Raw genomic sequence first — 19933 nt, forward strand, 5'->3', positions numbered from 1 at the left:
CATTATACAAAACTAAGTTTTCCCGCTTTTTTTATAGATACTAGAACATTCAAAATAATTGTGAGCTCAAAAGCCCTATTCTGGGGGTACAGTTGTATGGGTACTAGGTGAAATTATCTTGAAAATTGTGACCTGTGAGTGCGCTTAAAATTTACATGAACCTGTACGGACGGACGGACGGATATAGCTTAATCGATTCTCAGCCGACTGTTATACTTTAAGGTGAGTATACAACCGATATTTTTGGGTGTTTCAAACGTATAATAACCTCCCCACTATAGTGATGTAGGGTACAAAGAAGAGTGTATGTATCATATGCTTTCATATCATTTTATTAGCTTGCAGAAGAAAACTTGAATGGAAAAGTTTAAAACAATGTTGTTGCAGATTTAAGGAAAATCCCAAGATTATAATGATTTAAATGGTTCTTAGCAAATATTGGAAAGTTGTTTCAACAGATTTTCGATAAAGAGAATTTGAATTATTCTAATTGCAAACGTTAGTACTTAAAGCATAGATTTAAGACAAAATAAATAGAATATTGCAAATTTTTCAGTTTAAAATTTCTTAAAAAGTATAATAAAATTCAAAACTACATATATTTCATAATTACCACACATCTACTTTAAACTCCTTTTATTTTATAATAAATCTTGTTAAATTGTTAATTTAATTTTCATATTTAATTGATTTTTACCCTGGATATACATATATTGTATCATTATTGCAAAGAGCATGTGTATTACAATACAAAATATAATTTAATTGTCTTATGTTGCTTATTCTTGCCATTTCATTCATTAAATTTTTCATTTAGTATCTTTTATATGTATTATTTTATAAAAAAAAAGAAATAATTAGATTAATAAATAATGAATACATTTCCTCCCAATAAATAAGACGATTAAATAACCATCATTATTCCAAGTAGTAGTCATCATCAACATCATCATAATCATCTTTATCCAACATCATCAACATCGCACAAAAGGTGCAAAAACATCCTGAACATGGCGAACAAAAAACAAGATTCAAAAGAAAAACCTAAACATCCAACTATTCTATACAGAATATGACGCAAGTAATACCCAGTAAAAAATATACTTCAGATTTTTTAATAAAAACCTAATATTTGTTTAATTAAAAAATTTTTATAAATAAAAATTCCTGTTTTATTGAAATATATTCTCATTATGAAATTTTTCTTCTGTTTCCAAATTACTTTTTCACTTTATTTTATCTATAGAACTTTTTGCTGGGTTTCCTATATATTTTGCTTTATTATTTTTTACTTGTTTTGTAAATTATTTAATATAATAAAATATGGAAAATACAGGAAATGAAAAATATAACCCAAACAACTACCACTACTACACACCGATATCCTATTCATAACTAGATTTTTTTTTTAACTGTTACATTTTAAAGGAAAACAACGTTGCCTAGTCTTGTTTGCTATAGTTACGCTTTCATACATTAAAAATGTTCATATTGACAACGAAATAATTTTGGTAAATACATAATTCTAAGGCGAAAGGAACAGGACAGGAATCAATCTCTACTATAGAGGAAATTTGTGAGCTATAGTTTAGTCTATAGACAAGACTAAAGACCAGACTATAGATAAGACTAACGACCCAGACAAGACTATAGTCTAGACTATACTAAAAACTATAGACCACACTATAATCAAGAGCATAGATAAGACCATAGACCAGACTATAGACAAGACTATAGAAAAAACTATAGACCAGACTATATACAAGACTACAGACAAGACTGTAGACAAGACTAAAAACCAGACTGCAGATAAAACTATAGTTTAGACTATAGACAAGACTTAAGACCAGACTATAGATAAGACTAACGACCCAGACAAGACTGTAGTCTAGACTATACTCAAAGCTATAGACGAGACTATAGTAAAATTATATTATATTAAAGACTACAGACAAGACTGCAGATAAGATTATAGCCCAGACTAAAGACAAAACTATAGACAAAGCTATACATTGACGAGACTATAGACGAGGCTATAGGCAAGACTACAGTCAACACTATGGTCAAGAATATAGTCAACACTATAGTCAAAACTAGAAACAAGGCTATAGACTATATTAAAGACTATAGACAAGACTGTAGCCCAGACTAAAGACAAAACTATGGACAAGACTATACATAGACGAGACTATAGGCGAGACTATAGACGAGACTATAGACGAGACTATAGACGAGACTATAGGCGAGACTATAGACGAGACTATAGACGAGACTATAGACGAGACTATAGACGAGACTATAGACAAGACTATAGACGAGACTATAGACGAGACTATAGACAAGACTATAGTCAACACTATAGTAAACACCGTAGTCAAAACTAGAAACAAGGCTATAGACAAGACTATAGACAAAGCTATAGACAAGACTATAGTCACGACTATAGTAATGACTATAGATAAGACTATAGACAAGACTATAAACAAGACTATAGTCAAGACTATAGACAAGACTATAGTAAAGACTATAGACAATAATATAGACTATAGCAAAGACTATAGTCAAGACTATAGACAAGACTAGAGACAAAACTATAGTCAAGACTAGAGACAAAACTATAGTCAAGACTATAGACAAGACTATCGGCAAGACTATAGTCACGACTACTGTAAAAACTATAGTCAAGAATATAGACCAGACTATAGTCAAAACTTTAGTATATATAGTCAAGACTCTAGAAAGACGATAGTCTCGACTATAGACAAGACTACAGTCAAGATTATAAACGAGACTATAGTAAAGACTATAGTCAAGACTATAGATAATAATATAGACAAGACTATAGTCACGACTATAGTAAAGACTATATTCAAGACGATAGACAAGATACAAGACAAGACTATAGACAAGGCTATAGACAAGACTATAGACAAGACTATCGTTCAGACTATACACAAAACAATAGACAAAACTATAGTTATGAATATAGACAAGACTATTTAGACACTACTACAATCACGACTATAGTAAAGACTATAATCAAGACTATAAACAAGACTATAGACAAGACTATACACAAAACTATAGACAAGACTACAGTTAAGACTATAGTCACGACTATAGTAAAGCCTATAGTCAAGACTATAGACAAGACTATAGATATGACTATAGCCAAGACTATAGACAAGACTATAGTTAAGACTATAGACAAGACTATCGACGACTATAGTCAAGACTATAGACGGGAATATAGTAAATACTACAGATAGGATTATAGTCACGACTATAGACAAAACTATAGAGAATGCTTTATTCAACACTATAGTCAAGGCTATAGTTAAGATTATATGTAAGACTATTTATAAGACTATAGTCAAGATTATAGACGAGACTATAGATAAGACTATAGCTAAGATTATATACGAGACAATAGACAAGACTGTGGATTATATAGTCTTGTATATATAGAGACTATAGCCACGACTATAGTCAAGACTTCAGACGATACTATAGACAAGACCATAGTCTAAACTATATTCAAGACAATAGTCTAGATTATAGTCAGAATTTAAGAAAATATTAAGAATTTAGTTCAACAAACAGATGTGTTATTATAAAAGTGCTGGCAATTATTTTGAATGACTACCAAACCACTGTAAGAGTTTATGTTCATTTTGGCGGCACCTGTCATTTTTGTGTCGCCATTTTATTTTTATTTTATTTTTTTTTTAATTTAAACTCATGTGTCTTTAATTGCCACCATACAAAAAAAATTTGCCAATTTGCCTAAGAAATACAAAAAACGGCAGATTTAATGCAATTGTGGTGTAATTTTATTTCAATTCAATTACAGAAAAAAGCCCCACATTAAAAGTACTTTATAAATTACCAGCAAAAAAAAGGAAGTACACAAAAAAAGGGTCTTTTATTTTAATAAAGTGATATATGGCTTAAAGCACGACAAGCTCAAGAAAGAAAAGGCAGATGTTGTAAGAACAGAACAAGAGAATAAATATTTAAATGGGATTTAGGTTCTCTGTTATTATGAAAAAAAAAAACGAAATAAACATGGAAGTTTTTAGCGGAAATCAAATATAGTACAAAGATCCTTAACAAACAGCAAATGTTGGATGTTTTCTTTTTTTTTTTAAATTTTATAAAATTTTAATTTTCTTTAAAACAAACTTACCTTAAATTCCGTTACAGTTTTCAATATTTTAACAATCCATAATATTATCACTTGGTTACGTATGTATGTATGTGTTTTAAATCCAATAAAAATTGCAAATTTATTTAAATTTCAATTGACTTTTCGCTGATATAAAGTTTTCCATGAAGTTATATATTTTTTAGTGCATATTCTGTAAAGATATAGAATGGAAAGTAAAACATATTAATACTTGATAAAAACATAAAAGTAAAAATGATTTATAGGTTTAAAATGAAAATCAAATAAACTGCAACCAACAAGAAGCATCCACCCACACACTTTTGTTTCTAAACAGAAATCCATTTAAAAGAAACATTTTTATAGGTGGCCGGCCTTAGATGACAGACAGACAGCTCGAGACAAATGTATCAAAAATATTATGTTTAAAAGAAAATAGTCAGTAAAAGTAAAGGCGAAAAGTATTATTCTGAGGACTAGATAAAAAATTAATCAATAGCCAAATATAGACAAACTGGTCCTTAGACTAGTCTCCTTATTGACTTGTCTAATCAGTAGTCTAGTTCAGTTCTAGTTCTAGTTCAGTTCTAGTTCAGTTCTAGTTCAGTTCTAGTTCAGTTCTAGTTCAGTTCTAGTTCAGTTCTAGTTCAGTTCTAGTTCAGTTCTAGTTCAGTTCTAGTTCAGTTCTAGTTCAGTTCTAGTTCAGTTCTAGTTCAGTTCTAGTTCAGTTCTAGTTCAGTTCTAGTTCAGTTCTAGTTCAGTTCTAGTTCAGTTCTAGTTCAGTTCTAGTTCAGTTCTAGTTCAGTTCTAGTTCAGTTCTAGTTCAGTTCTAGTTCAGTTCTAGTTCAGTTCTAGTTCAGTTCTAGTTCAGTTCTAGTTCAGTTCTAGTTCAGTTCTAGTTCAGTTCTAGTTCAGTTCTAGTTCAGTTCTAGTTCAGTTCTAGTTCAGTTCTAGTTCAGTTCTAGTTCAGTTCTAGTTCAGTTCTAGTTCAGTTCTAGTTCAGTTCTAGTTCAGTTCTAGTTCAGTTCTAGTTCAGTTCTAGTTCAGTTCTAGTTCAGTTCTAGTTCAGTTCTAGTTCAGTTCTAGTTCAGTTCTAGTTCAGTTCTAGTTCAGTTCTAGTTCAGTTCTAGTTCAGTTCTAGTTCAGTTCTAGTTCAGTTCTAGTTCAGTTCTAGTTCAGTTCTAGTTCAGTTCTAGTTCAGTTCTAGTTCAGTTCTAGTTCAGTTCTAGTTCAGTTCTAGTTCAGTTCTAGTTCAGTTCTAGTTCAGTTCTAGTTCAGTTCTAGTTCAGTTCTAGTTCAGTTCTAGTTCAGTTCTAGTTCAGTTCTAGTTCAGTTCTAGGTTAGTTCTAGTTCAGTTCTAGTTCAGTTCTAGTTCAGTTCTAGTTCAGTTCTAGTTCAGTACTAGTTCAGTACTAGTTCAGTTCTAGTTCAGTTCTAGTTCAGTTTTGGTTCAGTTCTAGTTCAGTTCTAGTTCAGTTCTAGTTCAGTTCTAGTTCAGTTCTAGTTCAGTTCTAGTTCAGTTCTAGTTCAGTTCTAGTTCAGTTCTAGTTCAGTTCTAGTTCAGTTCTAGTTTAGTTCTAGTTCAGTTCTAGTTCAGTTCTAGTTCAGTTCTAGTTCAGTTCTAGTTCAGTTCTAGTTCAGTTCTAGTTCAGTTCTAGTTCAGTTCTAGTTTAGTTCTAGTTCAGTTCTAGTTCAGTACTAGTTCAGTACTAGTTCAGTTCTAGTTCAGTTTTGGTTCAGTTCTAGTTCAGTTCTAGTTCAGTTCTAGTTCAGTTCTAGTTCAGTTCTAGTTCAGTTCTAGTTCAGTTCTAGTTCAGTTCTAGTTCAGTTCTAGTTCAGTTCTAGTTCAGTTCTAGTTCAGTTCTAGTTCAGTTCTAGTTCAGTTCTAGTTCAGTTCTAGTTCAGTTCTAGTTCAGTTCTAGTTCAGTTCTAGTTCAGTTCTAGTTCAGTTCTAGTTCAGTTCTAGTTCAGTTCTTTCGTCAGTTCTAGTTCAGTTCTAGTTCAGTTCTAGTTCAGTTCTAGTTCAGTTCTAGTTCAGTTCTAGTTCAGTTCTAGTTCAGTTCTAGTTCAGTTCTAGTTCAGTTCTAGTTCAGTTATAGTTCAGTTCTAGTTTCAGTTTCTAGGTTCAGTTCTAGTTCAGTTCTAGTTCAGTTCTAGTTCAGTTCTAGTTCAGTTCTAGTTTCAGTTCTAGTTCATGTTCTAGTTCAGTTCTAGTTCAGTTCTTCAGTTCTAGTTCAGTTCTAGTTCAGTTCTAGTTCAGTTCTAGTTCAGTTCTAGTTCAGTTCTAGTTCAGTTCTAGTTCAGTTCTAGTTCAGTTCTAGGTTCAGTTCTAGTTCAGTTCTAGTTCAGTTCTAGTTCAGTTCTAGTTCAGTTCTAGTTCAGTTCTAGTTCAGTTCTAGTTCAGTTCTAGTTCAGTTAGTTAGTCAGTTCAGTTCTAGTTCAGTTCTAGTTCAGTTCTAGTTCAGTTAAGTTCTGTTCAGTTCTAGTTCAGTTCTAGTTCAGTTCTAGTTCAGTTCTAGTTCAGTTCTAGTTCAGTTCTAGTTCAGTTCTAGTTCAGTTCTAGTTCAGTTCTAGTCAGTTCTAGTCAGTTCTAGTTCAGTTCTAGTTCAGTTCTAGTTCAGTTCTAGTTCGTTCTAGTTCAGTTTCTAGTTCAGTTCTAGTTCAGTTCTAGTTCAGTTCTAGTTCAGTTCTAGTTCAGTTCTAGTTCAGTTCTAGTTCAGTTCTAGTTCAGTTCTAGTTCAGTTCTAGTTCAGCTCTAGTGCAGTTCTAGTTCAGTTCTAGTTCAGTTCTAGTTCAGTTCTAGTTCAGTTCTAGTTCAGTTCTAGTTCAGTTCTAGTTCAGTTCTAGTTCAGTTCTAGTTCAGTTCTAGTTCAGTTCTAGTTCAGTTCTAGTTCAGTTCTAGTTCAGTTCTAGTTCAGTTCTAGTTCAGTTCTAGTTCAGTTCAAGTTCAGTTCTAGTTCAGTTCTAGTTCAGTTCTAGTTCAGTTCTAGTTCAGTTCTAGTTCAGTTCTAGTTCAGTTCTAGTTCAGTTCTAGTTCAGTTCTAGTTCAGTTCTAGTTCAGTTCTAGTTCAGTTCTAGTTCTAGTTCAGTTCTAGTTCAGTTCTAGTTCAGTTCTAGTTCTAGTTCAGTTCTAGTTCAGTTCTAGTTCAGCTCTAGTTCAGTTCTAGTTCAGTTCTAGTTCAGTTCTAGTTCAGTTCTTTTTCTAGAATATTCAATATACTAGTCAGTGGACCAGGCAATAGATTAGTCAACAGTCATAACAATTGAGTACCCTCTTAACTAGTCGGTGTACTAGTCTACTGATGAGGTTATGAATTTGTCTACAGACTTGGCTATGGACTTGAATCCTGCTTGAACCTTTCCGATAAAAAAAACCAGATGAAACATTTCATTTAGAAAGCCAAAGATCAAATATAAGAAATTTTTTTATCACAAAATCTTCATAAATGATGAATTGCATATGTGTATTTGTACTTAAATTTTTTGGTCCTTCAAATAATTATTTATTTGATGTTTAATTACGTATTTTTTTCACTTTTGACATTTAATGAAAATATTTGTTTTTTTTTTTTCGAATGTTCATATATAAAATGGAACAAAAACAACAACAAAATTATGGGGATAATTTTCCACCCACCTTAAAAAGTTGTTTGTTCTGTTTTAAATGAAAAATAAATGAAATGTTTGTCATTATCTTGTTATTGTAGGATAGATAGATATATGTATCTGTAGGTAGATAAATAGGTAAATATATACAATTATATATAAACAAATAGAAGTATATATGTATGTATGTACATATGTATATTAAATTTGTATATACCAAAAATTCTTTATACATATGTACATATGTAAATTTGTACGAATATCTTCATTTTATACACATCATTTAACAGATTGTCTGATGCCATGTAACATGTTGATGTTCAGATCAATACAAATGATCTTGGTGGTGAGAAAAATTTAATTCTTTGAATGAGAAAAGGGGCTATATTGGTCCATGATTTTGGAATACAATCAATAATAAGGATTAAATTCGTCATACACAAGTTTGATGAGAACCAATATCTTTTTTCTAAATTTCATGCCGATCGGTCCATAATTGATCCATTTTTAACATATAATCAAAATAACAAATACTTTAAGAATATGTTAATAAATCCATCTTTCAAATTTTGTTGAATTCGAATCCTAATTGACTCAAACCCTTATCACTTCGATCACTTCGAAAATCATTCTAGTTTAAACATAACTTTGAAAATTAGAATTTAATATAAAACAACGAAAATTTCCCTTTCCACCAACCAATTTTTTATTCAAATAAAAAAAAATTTTTTTAAAATCATTACATCTGTAAAAGAGCCATATAGTCTTCTATATAAATATGTAAATGAAATACATACATACATACTTATGTATTTACACACATTCATACATAAGGCAAAAATGAATCAGTCACGCGCCTCTTTATTTTCATTTGGATATACCCGGTCTATGTTTTTCTACCACAAAAAAAAAAAAAAAACTAAAAAATAGCAACAAAATCGAAAAAATGTAAAATGTCTTATGATGTTTTTATTTCAGATTTTCTGTTCAACTGTTCTTTCTGCTGTATAGAAAACAATTTTAAATGAGAAAACTGAAAAAAATAATGAAAACTGTTGCCACTTTTTGGCTTAGAGCCAACGAGAAAAAAAATCTTAAAGCAAAAAATAATTAAGTGAAAAAAGAAGTCATCGGTAGCAAAAAAAAAAAAAAATCACAAATTGATTTTGACTTGTTTTCTTCTGTTTTTTTCTTGATCATTGATATTTTAATTGTACATGAAACAGAAAATAACAACAACACCATAATTTTAAACAAAATATTTATGAAAAACCATGAAAATAAATACCGGTAAATTAAAGATATTCAATACTTTTGTTTTTGGGCTAAATATTTTATAAATGAAATAATTTTGCAACAGAAAACACACACACTTTGTAAAGAATAAATTGTAGAATGGGATGGAATATTCGGTTTCGGATTACGGGCTTTAAATGAATTTCAACAGGATTCGGCGAAATGGTTAACAAAATTGAAAATACTTCGAAATATTTAAATTAATAGAACGATCATTGATCGACATCTATCTGGGAATAACCGGTTTCGGTCGGCTGCTATATTCGGCTATGCCATTGAAGCATCAGTTCTAGTTCAGTTCTGTTCTAGTTCTGTTCTAGTTCTGTTCTAGTTCTGTTCTAGTTCTGTTCTAGTTCTGTTCAAGTTCTGTTCTAGTTCTGTTCTAGTTCTGTTCTAATTCTGTTCTAGTTCTGTTCTAGTTCTGTTCTAGTTCTGTTCTAGTTCTGTTCTAGTTCTGTTCTAGTTCTTTTCTAGTTCTGTTCTAGTTCTGTTCTAGTTCTGTTCTAGTTCTGTTCTAGTTCTGTTCTAGTTCTGTTCTAGTTCAGTTCTAGTTCTGTTCTAGTTCTGTTCTAGTTCTGTTCTAGTTCTGTTCTAGTTCTGCTCTAGTTCTGTTCTAGTTCTGTTCTAGTTCTGTTCTAGTTCTGTTCTAGTTCTGTTCTAGTTCTGTTCTAGTTCTGTTCTAGTTCTGTTCTAGTTCTGTTCTAGTTCAGTTCTAGTTCTGTTCTAGTTCTGTTCTAGTTCTGCTCTATTTCTGTTCTAGTTCTGTTCTAGTTCTGTTCTAGTTCTTTTCTAGTTCTGTTCTAGTTTCTGTTCTAGTTCTGTTCTAGTTCTGTTCTAGTTCTGTTCTAGTTCAGTTCTAGTTCTGTTCTAGTTCTGCTCTATTTCTAGTTCTGTTCTAGTTCTGTCTAGTTCTGTTCTAGTTCTGTTCTAGTTCTGTTCTAGTTCGTTCTAGTCTGTTCTAGTTCTGTTCTAGTTCTGTTCTAGTTCTGTTCTAGTTCTGTTCTAGTTCTGTTCTAGTTCTGTTCTAGTTCTGTTCTAGTTCTGTTCTAGTTCTGTTCTAGTTCTGTTCTAGTTCTGTTCTAGTTCTGTTCTAGTTCTGTTCTAGTTCTGTTCTAGTTCTGTTCTAGTTCTGTTCTAGTTCTGTTCTAGTTCTGTTCTAGTTCTGTTCTAGTTCTGTTCTAGTTCTGTTCTAGTTCTGTTCTAGTTCTGTTCTAGTTCTGTTCTAGTTCTGTTCTAGTTCTGTTCTAGTTCTGTTCTAGTTCTGTTCTAGTTCTGTTCTAGTTCTGTTCTAGTTCTGTTCTAGTTCTGTTCTAGTTCTGTTCTAGTTCTGTTCTAGTTCTGTTCTAGTTCTGTTCTAGTTCTGTTCTAGTTCTGTTTAGTTCTGTTCTAGTTCTGTTCTAGTTCTGTTCTAGTTCTGTTCTAGTTCTGTTCTAGTTTCTGTTCTAGTTCTGTTCTAGTTCTGTTCTAGTTCTGTTCTAGTTCTGTTCTAGTTCTGTTCTAGTTCTGTTCTAGTTCTGTTCTAGTTCTGTTCTAGTTCTGTTCTAGTTCTGTTCTAGTTCTGTTCTAGTTCTGTTCTAGTTCTGTTCTAGTTCTGTTCTAGTTCTGTTCTAGTTCTGTTCTAGTTCTGTTCTAGTTCTGTTCTAGTTCTGTTCTAGTTCTGTTCTAGTTCTGTTCTAGTTCTGTTCTAGTTCTGTTCTAGTTCTGTTCTAGTTCTGTTCTAGTTCTGTTCTAGTTCTGTTCTAGTTCTGTTCTAGTTCTGTTCTAGTTCTGTTCTAGTTCTGTTCTAGTTCTGTTCTAGTTTTCTAGTTTTTCTAGTTCTGTTCTAGTTCTGTTCTAGTTATGTTCTAGTTATGTTCTAGTTCAGTTCTAGTTCAGTTCTAGTTCAGTTCTAGTTCAGTTCTAGTTCAGTTCTAGTTCAGTTCTAGTTCAGTTCTAGTTCAGTTCTAGTTCAGTTCTAGTTCAGTTCTAGTTCAGTTCTAGTTCAGTTCTGGTTCAGTTCTAGTTCAGTTCTAGTTCAGTTCTAGTTCGGTTCTAGCTCAGTTCTAGTTCAGTTGTAGTTCAGTTGTAGTTCAGTTGTAGTTCAGTTCTAGTTCAGTTCTAGTTCAGTTCTAGTTCAGTTCTAGTTCAGTTCTAGTTCAGTTCTAGTTCAGTTCTAGTTCTAGTTCAGTTCTAGTTCAGTTCTAGTTCAGTTCTAGTTCAGTTCTAGTTCAGTTCTAGTTCAGTTCTAGTTCAGTCCTAGTTCAGTTCTAGATCAGTTCTAGTTCAGTTCTAGTTCAGTTCTAGTTCAGTTCTAGTTCAGTTCTAGTTCAGTTCTAGTTCAGTTCTAGTTCAGTTCTAGTTCAGTTCTAGTTCAGTTCTAGTTCAGTTCTAGTTCAGTTCTAGTTCAGTTCTAGTTCAGTTCTAGTTCAGTTCTAGTTCAGTTCTAGTTCAGTTCTAGTTCAGTTCTAGTTCAGTTCTAGTTCAGTTCTAGTTCAGTTCTAGTTCAGTTCTAGTTCAGTTCTAGTTCAGTTCTAGTTCAGTTCTAGTTCAGTTCTAGTTCAGTTCTAGTTCAGTTCTAGTTCAGTTCTAGTTCAGTTCTAGTTCAGTTCTAGTTCAGTTCTAGTTCAGTTCTAGTTCAGTTCTAGTTCAGTTCTAGTTCAGTTCTAGTTCAGTTCTGTTCTAGTTCTGTACTAGTTCTGTACTAGTTCTGTACTAGTTCTGTTCTAGTTCTGTTTTAGCTCTGTTCTAGTTCTGTTCTAGTTCTGTACTAGTTCTGTTCTAGTTCTGTTCTAGTTCTGTTCTAGCTCTGTTCTAGTTCTGTTCTAGTTCTGTTTTAGTTTCGTTCTAGTTTTTTTCTAGTTCTGTTCCAGTTCAAAGTTAAACTCATATTCTGAGGGGTTCGGTAAATATATATTTTCTGTTTTATTGTGTTCAGTTTCGGCCTTAAAACGTTTTCGGTTGGACCCTATAAAAACTCATATTCTCACAGTTTCTTTTAAAAATTTTGTTCTTTTAATTTAAAAAAAGCAAGGAAAAAAACTACGACAGCTGAAATTTTAGTCTGTTGACATTTTCCACTTTGCGTTTTCTTTTTTTTTTGTTTTAGTGTTTTAACGTTTTTCTTGTTGGACGCCATTTTTTTCGAAATAAAAAAGAAAATTTACATACCAATTCGTAGACAGTTGTTTGCTAAGATATTCATTACACAGTGGAGCAAAAGAGGGGTTGATTTGAGAACATAATTTAAAAATTAAAAATTTCTAAAAATCATCAAATTAAACCACTATATGGGAAAGGTTTTTGTCCTAGTCTAAATGTAACATTGCGTTTATTACAAAAAATTTTGAGATACATAAATGGGTATTATGACCGAGCATCCGGTTGTATTAGGACCTTGTTTATTTCAGCCCTCGTTACGAAATTTTATTTTAATTTGAAAAAATCTTTTATAACATTAATAGACTCAATCCCACTGTACCTTGAGTGAGTTCATCATCACCATCATCCAAAAAAAAAAAAAAAAACGAACAGCATTTCATCACTGTATCTCTACACTTGGATCGAATTTTATGAACATTTTCTATGTACCGCTGTCATTTTCTTTCTTTGTATCTCTGATGTTGTTGTCTATACGACACAAAAACAACAATTACAATAACTACAACAAAAACAGTAGTTGGAAAGTATCTTATGATATTAGAGAGCTTGTACAGTGGTGCATCATCATCATTAGCAGCAGCATATAAAATTCTTTTTATCGTTGCTAACTCTTACGATCATTTTGAAATTGTATTTTTCTTTTGCTGTTTTGAAAATTGTTTTCAAAAACTATTTCTTATTGTTGGCTTTAAGCCAAATGTGCACATTTTTTTAATTTTTTTTTTTTTTTTTTTTTTTTGTTCTTCTAAAGTACGAAAAAAACATGTCGTTTTTTGTAATGTATTTATTGTACAATGTACATACACAAAACAAAAAAAAATAAATAAATTTTGTAATGTATATAAAACAATAAAATAAAATTTGTTTTTTTTTCTCGCATTGGATTCCATTTCGGAAATTGCTGTAATTTTGTATGTATTTGTTTTTGCTTTAAATGAGCTATGAACAATAACGAATATTCTGTATATTTATCGATAATGAAATTCTTTAACGATCTTTTTTCAATATTTTTCGAGAATATTTAGTTAATTTAAGTAATTTTTCTAATAAAATAAATAAAAAAATTAATCTTTTATCTATTTTGTTATGAAGAAATTAAGATCATTATTAAATGATCTTTCAGCAGTTAACTTTATAGTAATATAAAACTTCTGATATAAATCTGAATAGATTTGCACAAATTAACTTTATGTGCGAAAACATTTTAGTGATTCAGATTCAGATCGTATTCGACATTACAAATAAGTGCTTGCGATTTGATAACTTAACACGAGCCCCTATCAGGGTACCTATATTTGAATAAATTTCCGAAAACTTGGTCCTTTAAAGGGTCATGTAACAATTATAAAGTTCTTTAATATCAAACAGGTGGACGTTGATGACTATCTGATACGCAATCTCATAATCAGATGAATTGGAATGGCCCGGAACCAAGAATAGCTTCAGGTTCGAATGTTATGCCATATCGTTAAGAGACATTTGACATTAATGAATTTCCCCATATATCCTATATTCATTATCCAGTTTACGCGACCGTTATTAGCTACAACCTTTTCCCATCTTTCTGTCCACATATGGATTACGCGCCATAAGAATTACTCATCTTTTGAAGGCAAGAACGAAGAAAGGCAATTCCGAATATCCTAGTCTGAGACATATTTCAGAGAGAGAGAGAGAGAGGGAGTGTTCTGCTTTGAGCGAAACAAATAGTAATAGGACGTGGTAAGGTCTGGACTAAAAGAGGGAAGATACCCTTTTCTGAATCGCATCTTAGAGAGAGCGTTCTACATCAATCAATACATATAGTTGTCGAACGGGGCAAGGTCTGGACTATAAGAGGGAAGTATTCTTTTCTGATGCATGTCTTAGAGAGAGGGAGAAAGAGAGCATTCTACATCAATCGAAACAAATAGTAGTCGGACCGGGCAAGGTCTGGACTATAAGAGAGACTTAGATAAAACTCTGCAAACTCAACTTTCTAAATAGTTTTCAACAGGTATTTTAACATGTGACCGAGGGTTGGCGTTTTTCTTCCAATGCTCGTTTCAAACATTTGCATTCGTTACAGGTTCCCCCTGTGATGGTTTAGCCAGTTTTCAGCAGCTCATAATAGATGAGCAACCTTTTGGGCCCAACCAACTTTCTATGGATATTTATCTTTGGCATCGATTCGGTAGAATGCTTGGGTTTCGTAGGCGATCGATCCTAATAACCGACTGAGAACCACGCCAAAATGTTCGACGGTCAGCAATTACGCACAGTACTGCGAAGTAGAAACAAAGTCGTCAAAGCGCAAGCCCGGAGCTCTTGGGGAATGGAGAACGAAACCTTTTGGGCTATCTATAGTGGTTAGTGGTAAATTATGCTACTCCGGTGTGTTCTCCTTCCTATCCATTGGAGAATTATTCAAAGCTACCGAAATGCCGCCCTACGGACTGTAAGTTCTATACAGACAAATTAATGTCGAAGTGCTTTAAGTGAACACCTGCCGTGTTGGCCTAATTTCACGGTAGTCTTTTTCACCCGTATGGTAATTTTTGTGACCAACACCCATTTGTGTATCTTACACGCGTGTGACAATTTTTCTAAATGGCTCTGTCGGTCTATGTACAAGCACTTTGCTCCAGTCTCAAGCTATACAATCTCTGACCATTGCTGCCCCGTTACTTAACTTCTGGGATGTAAAAACACTCTGTTGACTCTGTTAAGTCGGCAACCTAGAGACGTATTCGGTTGTCCAAAACACGAATCCATCAAATAAGCCCAAAGTATGAACAGATTTTTCCCTGAACATACCTGGACAAAGAAGGAAAATTCAATGGTATAACTTGTATAAAATACCTTTCCTATATCATCATTCAACCCAGCACACTTTTCATTCATCCGACACACTCATAGAAAACAACAGACGACACACTCACCCTAGGTATACGGGCGGTTTAGAGACGTATACCCCTACATTCATCCTGTATCATATACATTTAACACCAACTCATTTCCAACGCTTAGTCCCACAGTCACTCCTCAGTGGGGTATATGTTGACTTCGGCCACATCACTGACCTTATCCCGAAATATAGATTTCACCGTGCCTCAGTCCTTTAACCGATATTCACTTCCCACAAATTAGGGTTTAAACCACAGCCACCACGTCGATCCAGAAAGAACCTCAACCAACTGACTAGTCAGGACAAAATCCTGCGGGCAAATGACCACCGGTAGTACCAGATTATGTGGTTCTCTGGTTCTACCCCATGTCAAATCATTCCACGGAAAGGCCGATGATACATTTGATTATCATCAGTTTATAGTCCCTGCAGACTAGAGGTATTGCTAACACCACTTTTCCCCGGGATTGCAATCACACCAAGATGGGGTCTTTCATCAAGAAAGAGAGTTTCAGGTTACCACACGAATGTAGTTCTTAGAGGTTGCTCACCGCGATAGGAAAACCTGACGCGCAAAAACAAGAGTTTCTCTGGCACAACTGAGATCAGGATGGAGCATCAGGCTCAACGACTACTCGTCCTACATAGACCATCACGTCCCCAATATATGTCCAATATGTGGTCAGGGTGTCAATTATATTGACCACATATGTCCAGCCCAATCTACTTCACTGGTCTTATCCAATAGAGGTAGCCCAATTTCTTGGTTTGGATCTTAACGCAGAACCCCCCGATTCCTGTGCTCGTTCTTTATTGTCGCTGAGATCAATGATTTTATCACTTTTCGAACTGGTTCTTACGTAGCGTTTTGCAGTTGAAACTGCTCCTGTGTAACTGTTTCGGAATCAGTTCTTTAAGGGATGTTTCTTTCTTGGGTCAAAATAACCGAGTTTGAATGTAACCGAAATTACATCAAATTATTTGGAGAATGGCGACCTGTAGTTTAACTACAAGGTTTACATGGACGGACGGACAGGCGGACGAACGGATGTTGCTAAATCGATGCTAAAAATGATACTAAACCAATATTTCCATGTGTTACAAACATCAGCACAAACCCATAATATCTTTCCTACAATAGTTATACGAGACTTAAACACTAAATGAGCAATATGAAACGGATTTCTGGCAGGACTTTCAACTTTCACTATACGATTTGCGATCACCTCAATCAATATGTTTTTGATCAAAGATTAAATTATGGATTTTTTTTAAATTTAGCTGGTCACCTTAAATACTCACTTTGTTTTAGAGCGCCCTCTATGATAAAACCATGCAACTTGACAGTGATCATTTAGGCAAGGCAACAACCTTAAGGTGTGTAACTGCACTAAATGATCTTTAAACATTTTCTTAAACATTTCTTGTTACAAACAAAAAACCTGCAGATGGCGTTGAGATTTTAAAATCAGGGATATTTTTTTGTTTTATTTTAATAACACTAGGGAAATTTTCAATACACGCGCACATAAAACTGTTTAAATAAAACAGATGTTTTTAAAAAAATATTTTGGGAAATTTTATTTTTGTTTACATTCAAAAGCGGAAGAAGAGAAGAAAGAGAATTTATAGAGAAATTTATAAAAATAAACACGAAAACAGTGATGTCAACTGTTTAAGAATTGAATATTAGCAAAACTAATAACAACATAAATATATTTTCAAATATTATTTTTTGGATTTTTGTTTTATTTTAATTAAAATGGGATTAAAGTTGTTTTAAAAAAGTTAATGCTTATGAACTTAGTGTAAAAACTTTTATGTGGTCAACACTGGTTTTTGTTTAAAAAAAAAGCACCAACACGAGCAAAATTTAAGAGAAATTTTTTTTTCATATTGTAAACATTGATTTTGTAGCTATTTTAAAACACACACACGCACATATTTTTTGCAAATAATTTTTATAACAATTTTTTTTGCTTAAATTTATTTTTATAAAATTTTTTATTGAAACATATATTCAAAACTTTCAATAACTTAATTTCAAAACAATTTTCAACTTTTGGTTATTTTAGCCATTTTTAATTAAACTTTTGAAATTTTTTAATTTTTTTATTTGGTAGATTTATTTTTATTTTCATTTATTGACGTCCTTCATTGATATTTTTAAACAATATTTATAAATAAACATTTTCTTTATATATTCTTTGTATTTTTTTAAACAGATTACTTTTACAAAAGAGATTATAAACTTTTTTTTTCTTATAAAATTATTAAAACAATTATTTATAGATAATTTTTGTATAAAAACTTATCACAAACACTTTTTAAAATTTGTTAAATATATAAAACGCGCGCGTTTCTTTTTGTTAAAAATTTTTGCAAAATTTTTTTTTTGTAAAACTTTTTTACGAAAAACGTTTTGCTGTAAGTATTGTAGCACTACTGTGGCTAACACTTTTACTACTAGTACTGCTGATACCGCTAATGTTGAAGATGATGATATTTTGCTGCTGTTAATACTACTGCTGCTGCTGTTGTTGCTGGTGATTGTTGCTCCGTGTTGTTCGGTTTTTTTCATTTATAATTATATTTCATTTGTGTACTGTTTTCTTAGTCTTGTATTGTTTTGGGCCATTTTTAATTTTAGAGGTAACCCCAAAATACCCACCAACCACAATAAATGTTCTATAAAAAAAAAATCACTTTCAAATTTTCAACAATTTTTCTTTTTTTTTTTTTTTGCTTCTTGTTTGATTATTTATTTAAAAATATAACAAGAAAGAAAAAATCGGCAAAACGATGGATGAATTCAAGTATTTTTGAAACAAGAAAAAGAAAATTTTTATTTTTAAAACATGTTGTTAACAGACTAGCAAACAACAGTGGCCAGAGCAAGTAAGCAAGTGGATCGAGTACGACTGTAGGATATACTACAAGCGTTATGAAGAAACTATCGGGGGACCAATGTAATCAAAATTATTCTAAAATACTTGTGTTAAAATATCTGTCAATAACAACACTTGATGAATGAATATGAAGAAAGAGAAAAAAAAATATATTTTATATATCAATGGATAGGAAATTGTATAAAATTTTTAAATTTATATAAAACAAAATTTTACCAATTCAAACAAAAGGAAGGTTAGTTAGGGAAAACTCGAAAATAACGAAACCAGAGATTTTTAAATTTTGGAATTTTAAAATATCGAATATGAAGTTTTTTATCAACAAATTTATATATTACTAGCCATATCCGTTGTGCTTTGCTACCCTAAAAGTAATATAAATATAAACTCACTTTAGGATTTTTGAAGATTCTAGCTCTTATAGATTTCCAGATATACGAAATTTTGTATTTAATGCATACCCCCTATTCTAGTCCACCAATATAAAACCAAAATATTCACATTAATGTTGAAGTTCTTCGTGCAAATTTATGGACTTTAGCTGTAATAGTTTCTTGGATGTACGAATAAGTATTTGTACTTAATTCACATGAGAGGTTCAATAACCCCTCAATGAATTTCGCAAATTATTATTCCTAATGTTCACACGAATGTTAAAGTGCTTTGTGCAAAATTTGAAGATTCTAGCTCTAATGGTTTTCCAGATAAAATAAGGTGCCACGCCCCCATATGTTTACTTGAGGAGTTTAGCTCTAACAGTTTATTCATAAGCGAATTTTTCGATGTTCCAAGTTAGTTAGTTAGTTAGATAGTTAGTTAGTTAGTTAGTTAGTTAGTTAGTGTTAGTTAGTTAGTTAGTTAGTTAGTTAGTTAGTTTGTTGTAGTTAGTTAGTTAGTTAGTTAGTTAGTTAGTTAGTTAGTTTCGTTAGTTTGTTAGTTAGTTAGTTAGTTAGTTCGTTAGTTAGTTCGTTGTTAGTTAGTTAGTTAGTTCGTTCGTTTCGTGTTCGTTCGTTAGTTCGTTCGTTTTAGTTCGTTCGTTCGTTAGTTCGTTCGTTCGTTCGTTAGTTCGTTCGTTTTTTCGTTCGTTTTCGTTCGTTAGTTCGTTCGTTTTCGTTTTTCGTTCGTTCGTTCGTTCGTTCGTTCGTTCGTTTGTTCGTTCGTTCGTTCGTTGTTCGTTCGTTCGTTCGTTCGTTTTAGTTCGTTTCGTTCTTCGTTCGTTCGTTGTTCGTTCGTTCGTTGTTCGTTCGTTCGTTCGTTCGTTCGTTTTGTTCGTTCGTTCGTTCGTTCGTTCGTTTTAGTTCGTTCGTTCGTTGTTCGTTCGTTCGTTAGTTCGTTCTTCGTTCGTTCGTTGTTCGTTTCGTTCGTTCGTTCGTTCGTTCGTTCGTTCGTTCGTTCGTTCGTTTTTGTTCGTTCGTTCGTTTCGTTCGTTCGTTCGTTCGTTCGTTGTTCGTTCGTTCGTTCGTTCGTTCGTTCGTTCGTTCGTTCGTTCGTTCGTTCGTTGTTCGTTCGTTCGTTCGTTCGTTCGTTCGTTCGTTCGTTCGTTCGTTCGTTCGTTCGTTCGTTCGTTTCGTTCGTTCGTTCGTTCGTTCGTTCGTTCGTTTTTGTTCGTTCGTTCGTTCGTTCGTTCGTTCGTTCGTCGTTCGTTCGTTCGTTCGTTCGTTTCGTTCGTTCGTTCGTTCGTTCGTTCGTTCGTTTTCGTTCGTTCGTTCGTTCGTTCGTTCGTTCGTTCGTTCTTCGTTCGTTCGTTCGTTCGTTGTTCGTTCGTTAGTTTCGTTAGTTGTTTTGTTTGGTTGCTTTTTTGCTTGGTCGGCTCGTTGGTTCGTTGGTTCGTTATGGGACAGTCAGTCCGTTATGGCACTAATATCTTTGTAGGTTACAAACATCAGCAGAAATACATATTACCCTCGTCTTTGTAGTGTTGCAGAGAAA

At 32.7% G+C, this 19933-nt stretch overlaps 1 long non-coding RNA gene across 1 annotated transcript in view; it reads right to left on the minus strand.

The window, feature by feature from the left end:
* LOC119613134 overlaps window positions 1-19933 on the minus strand; it is a 63632-nt gene that overhangs the window by 34795 nt on the left and 8904 nt on the right. The window contains exon 2 of the long non-coding RNA XR_005232207.1: window positions 4190-4361. This is a non-coding gene — a long non-coding RNA (uncharacterized LOC119613134). The remainder of the gene's footprint in view (window positions 1-4189; window positions 4362-19933) is intronic.

This window comes from Lucilia sericata, unplaced genomic scaffold (genome assembly GCF_015586225.1).
Source record: "Lucilia sericata isolate MDLA Ls3-8-SP2 unplaced genomic scaffold, ASM1558622v1 Contig001984F_arrow, whole genome shotgun sequence".
NCBI classification, from domain to species: domain Eukaryota; kingdom Metazoa; phylum Arthropoda; class Insecta; order Diptera; family Calliphoridae; genus Lucilia; species Lucilia sericata.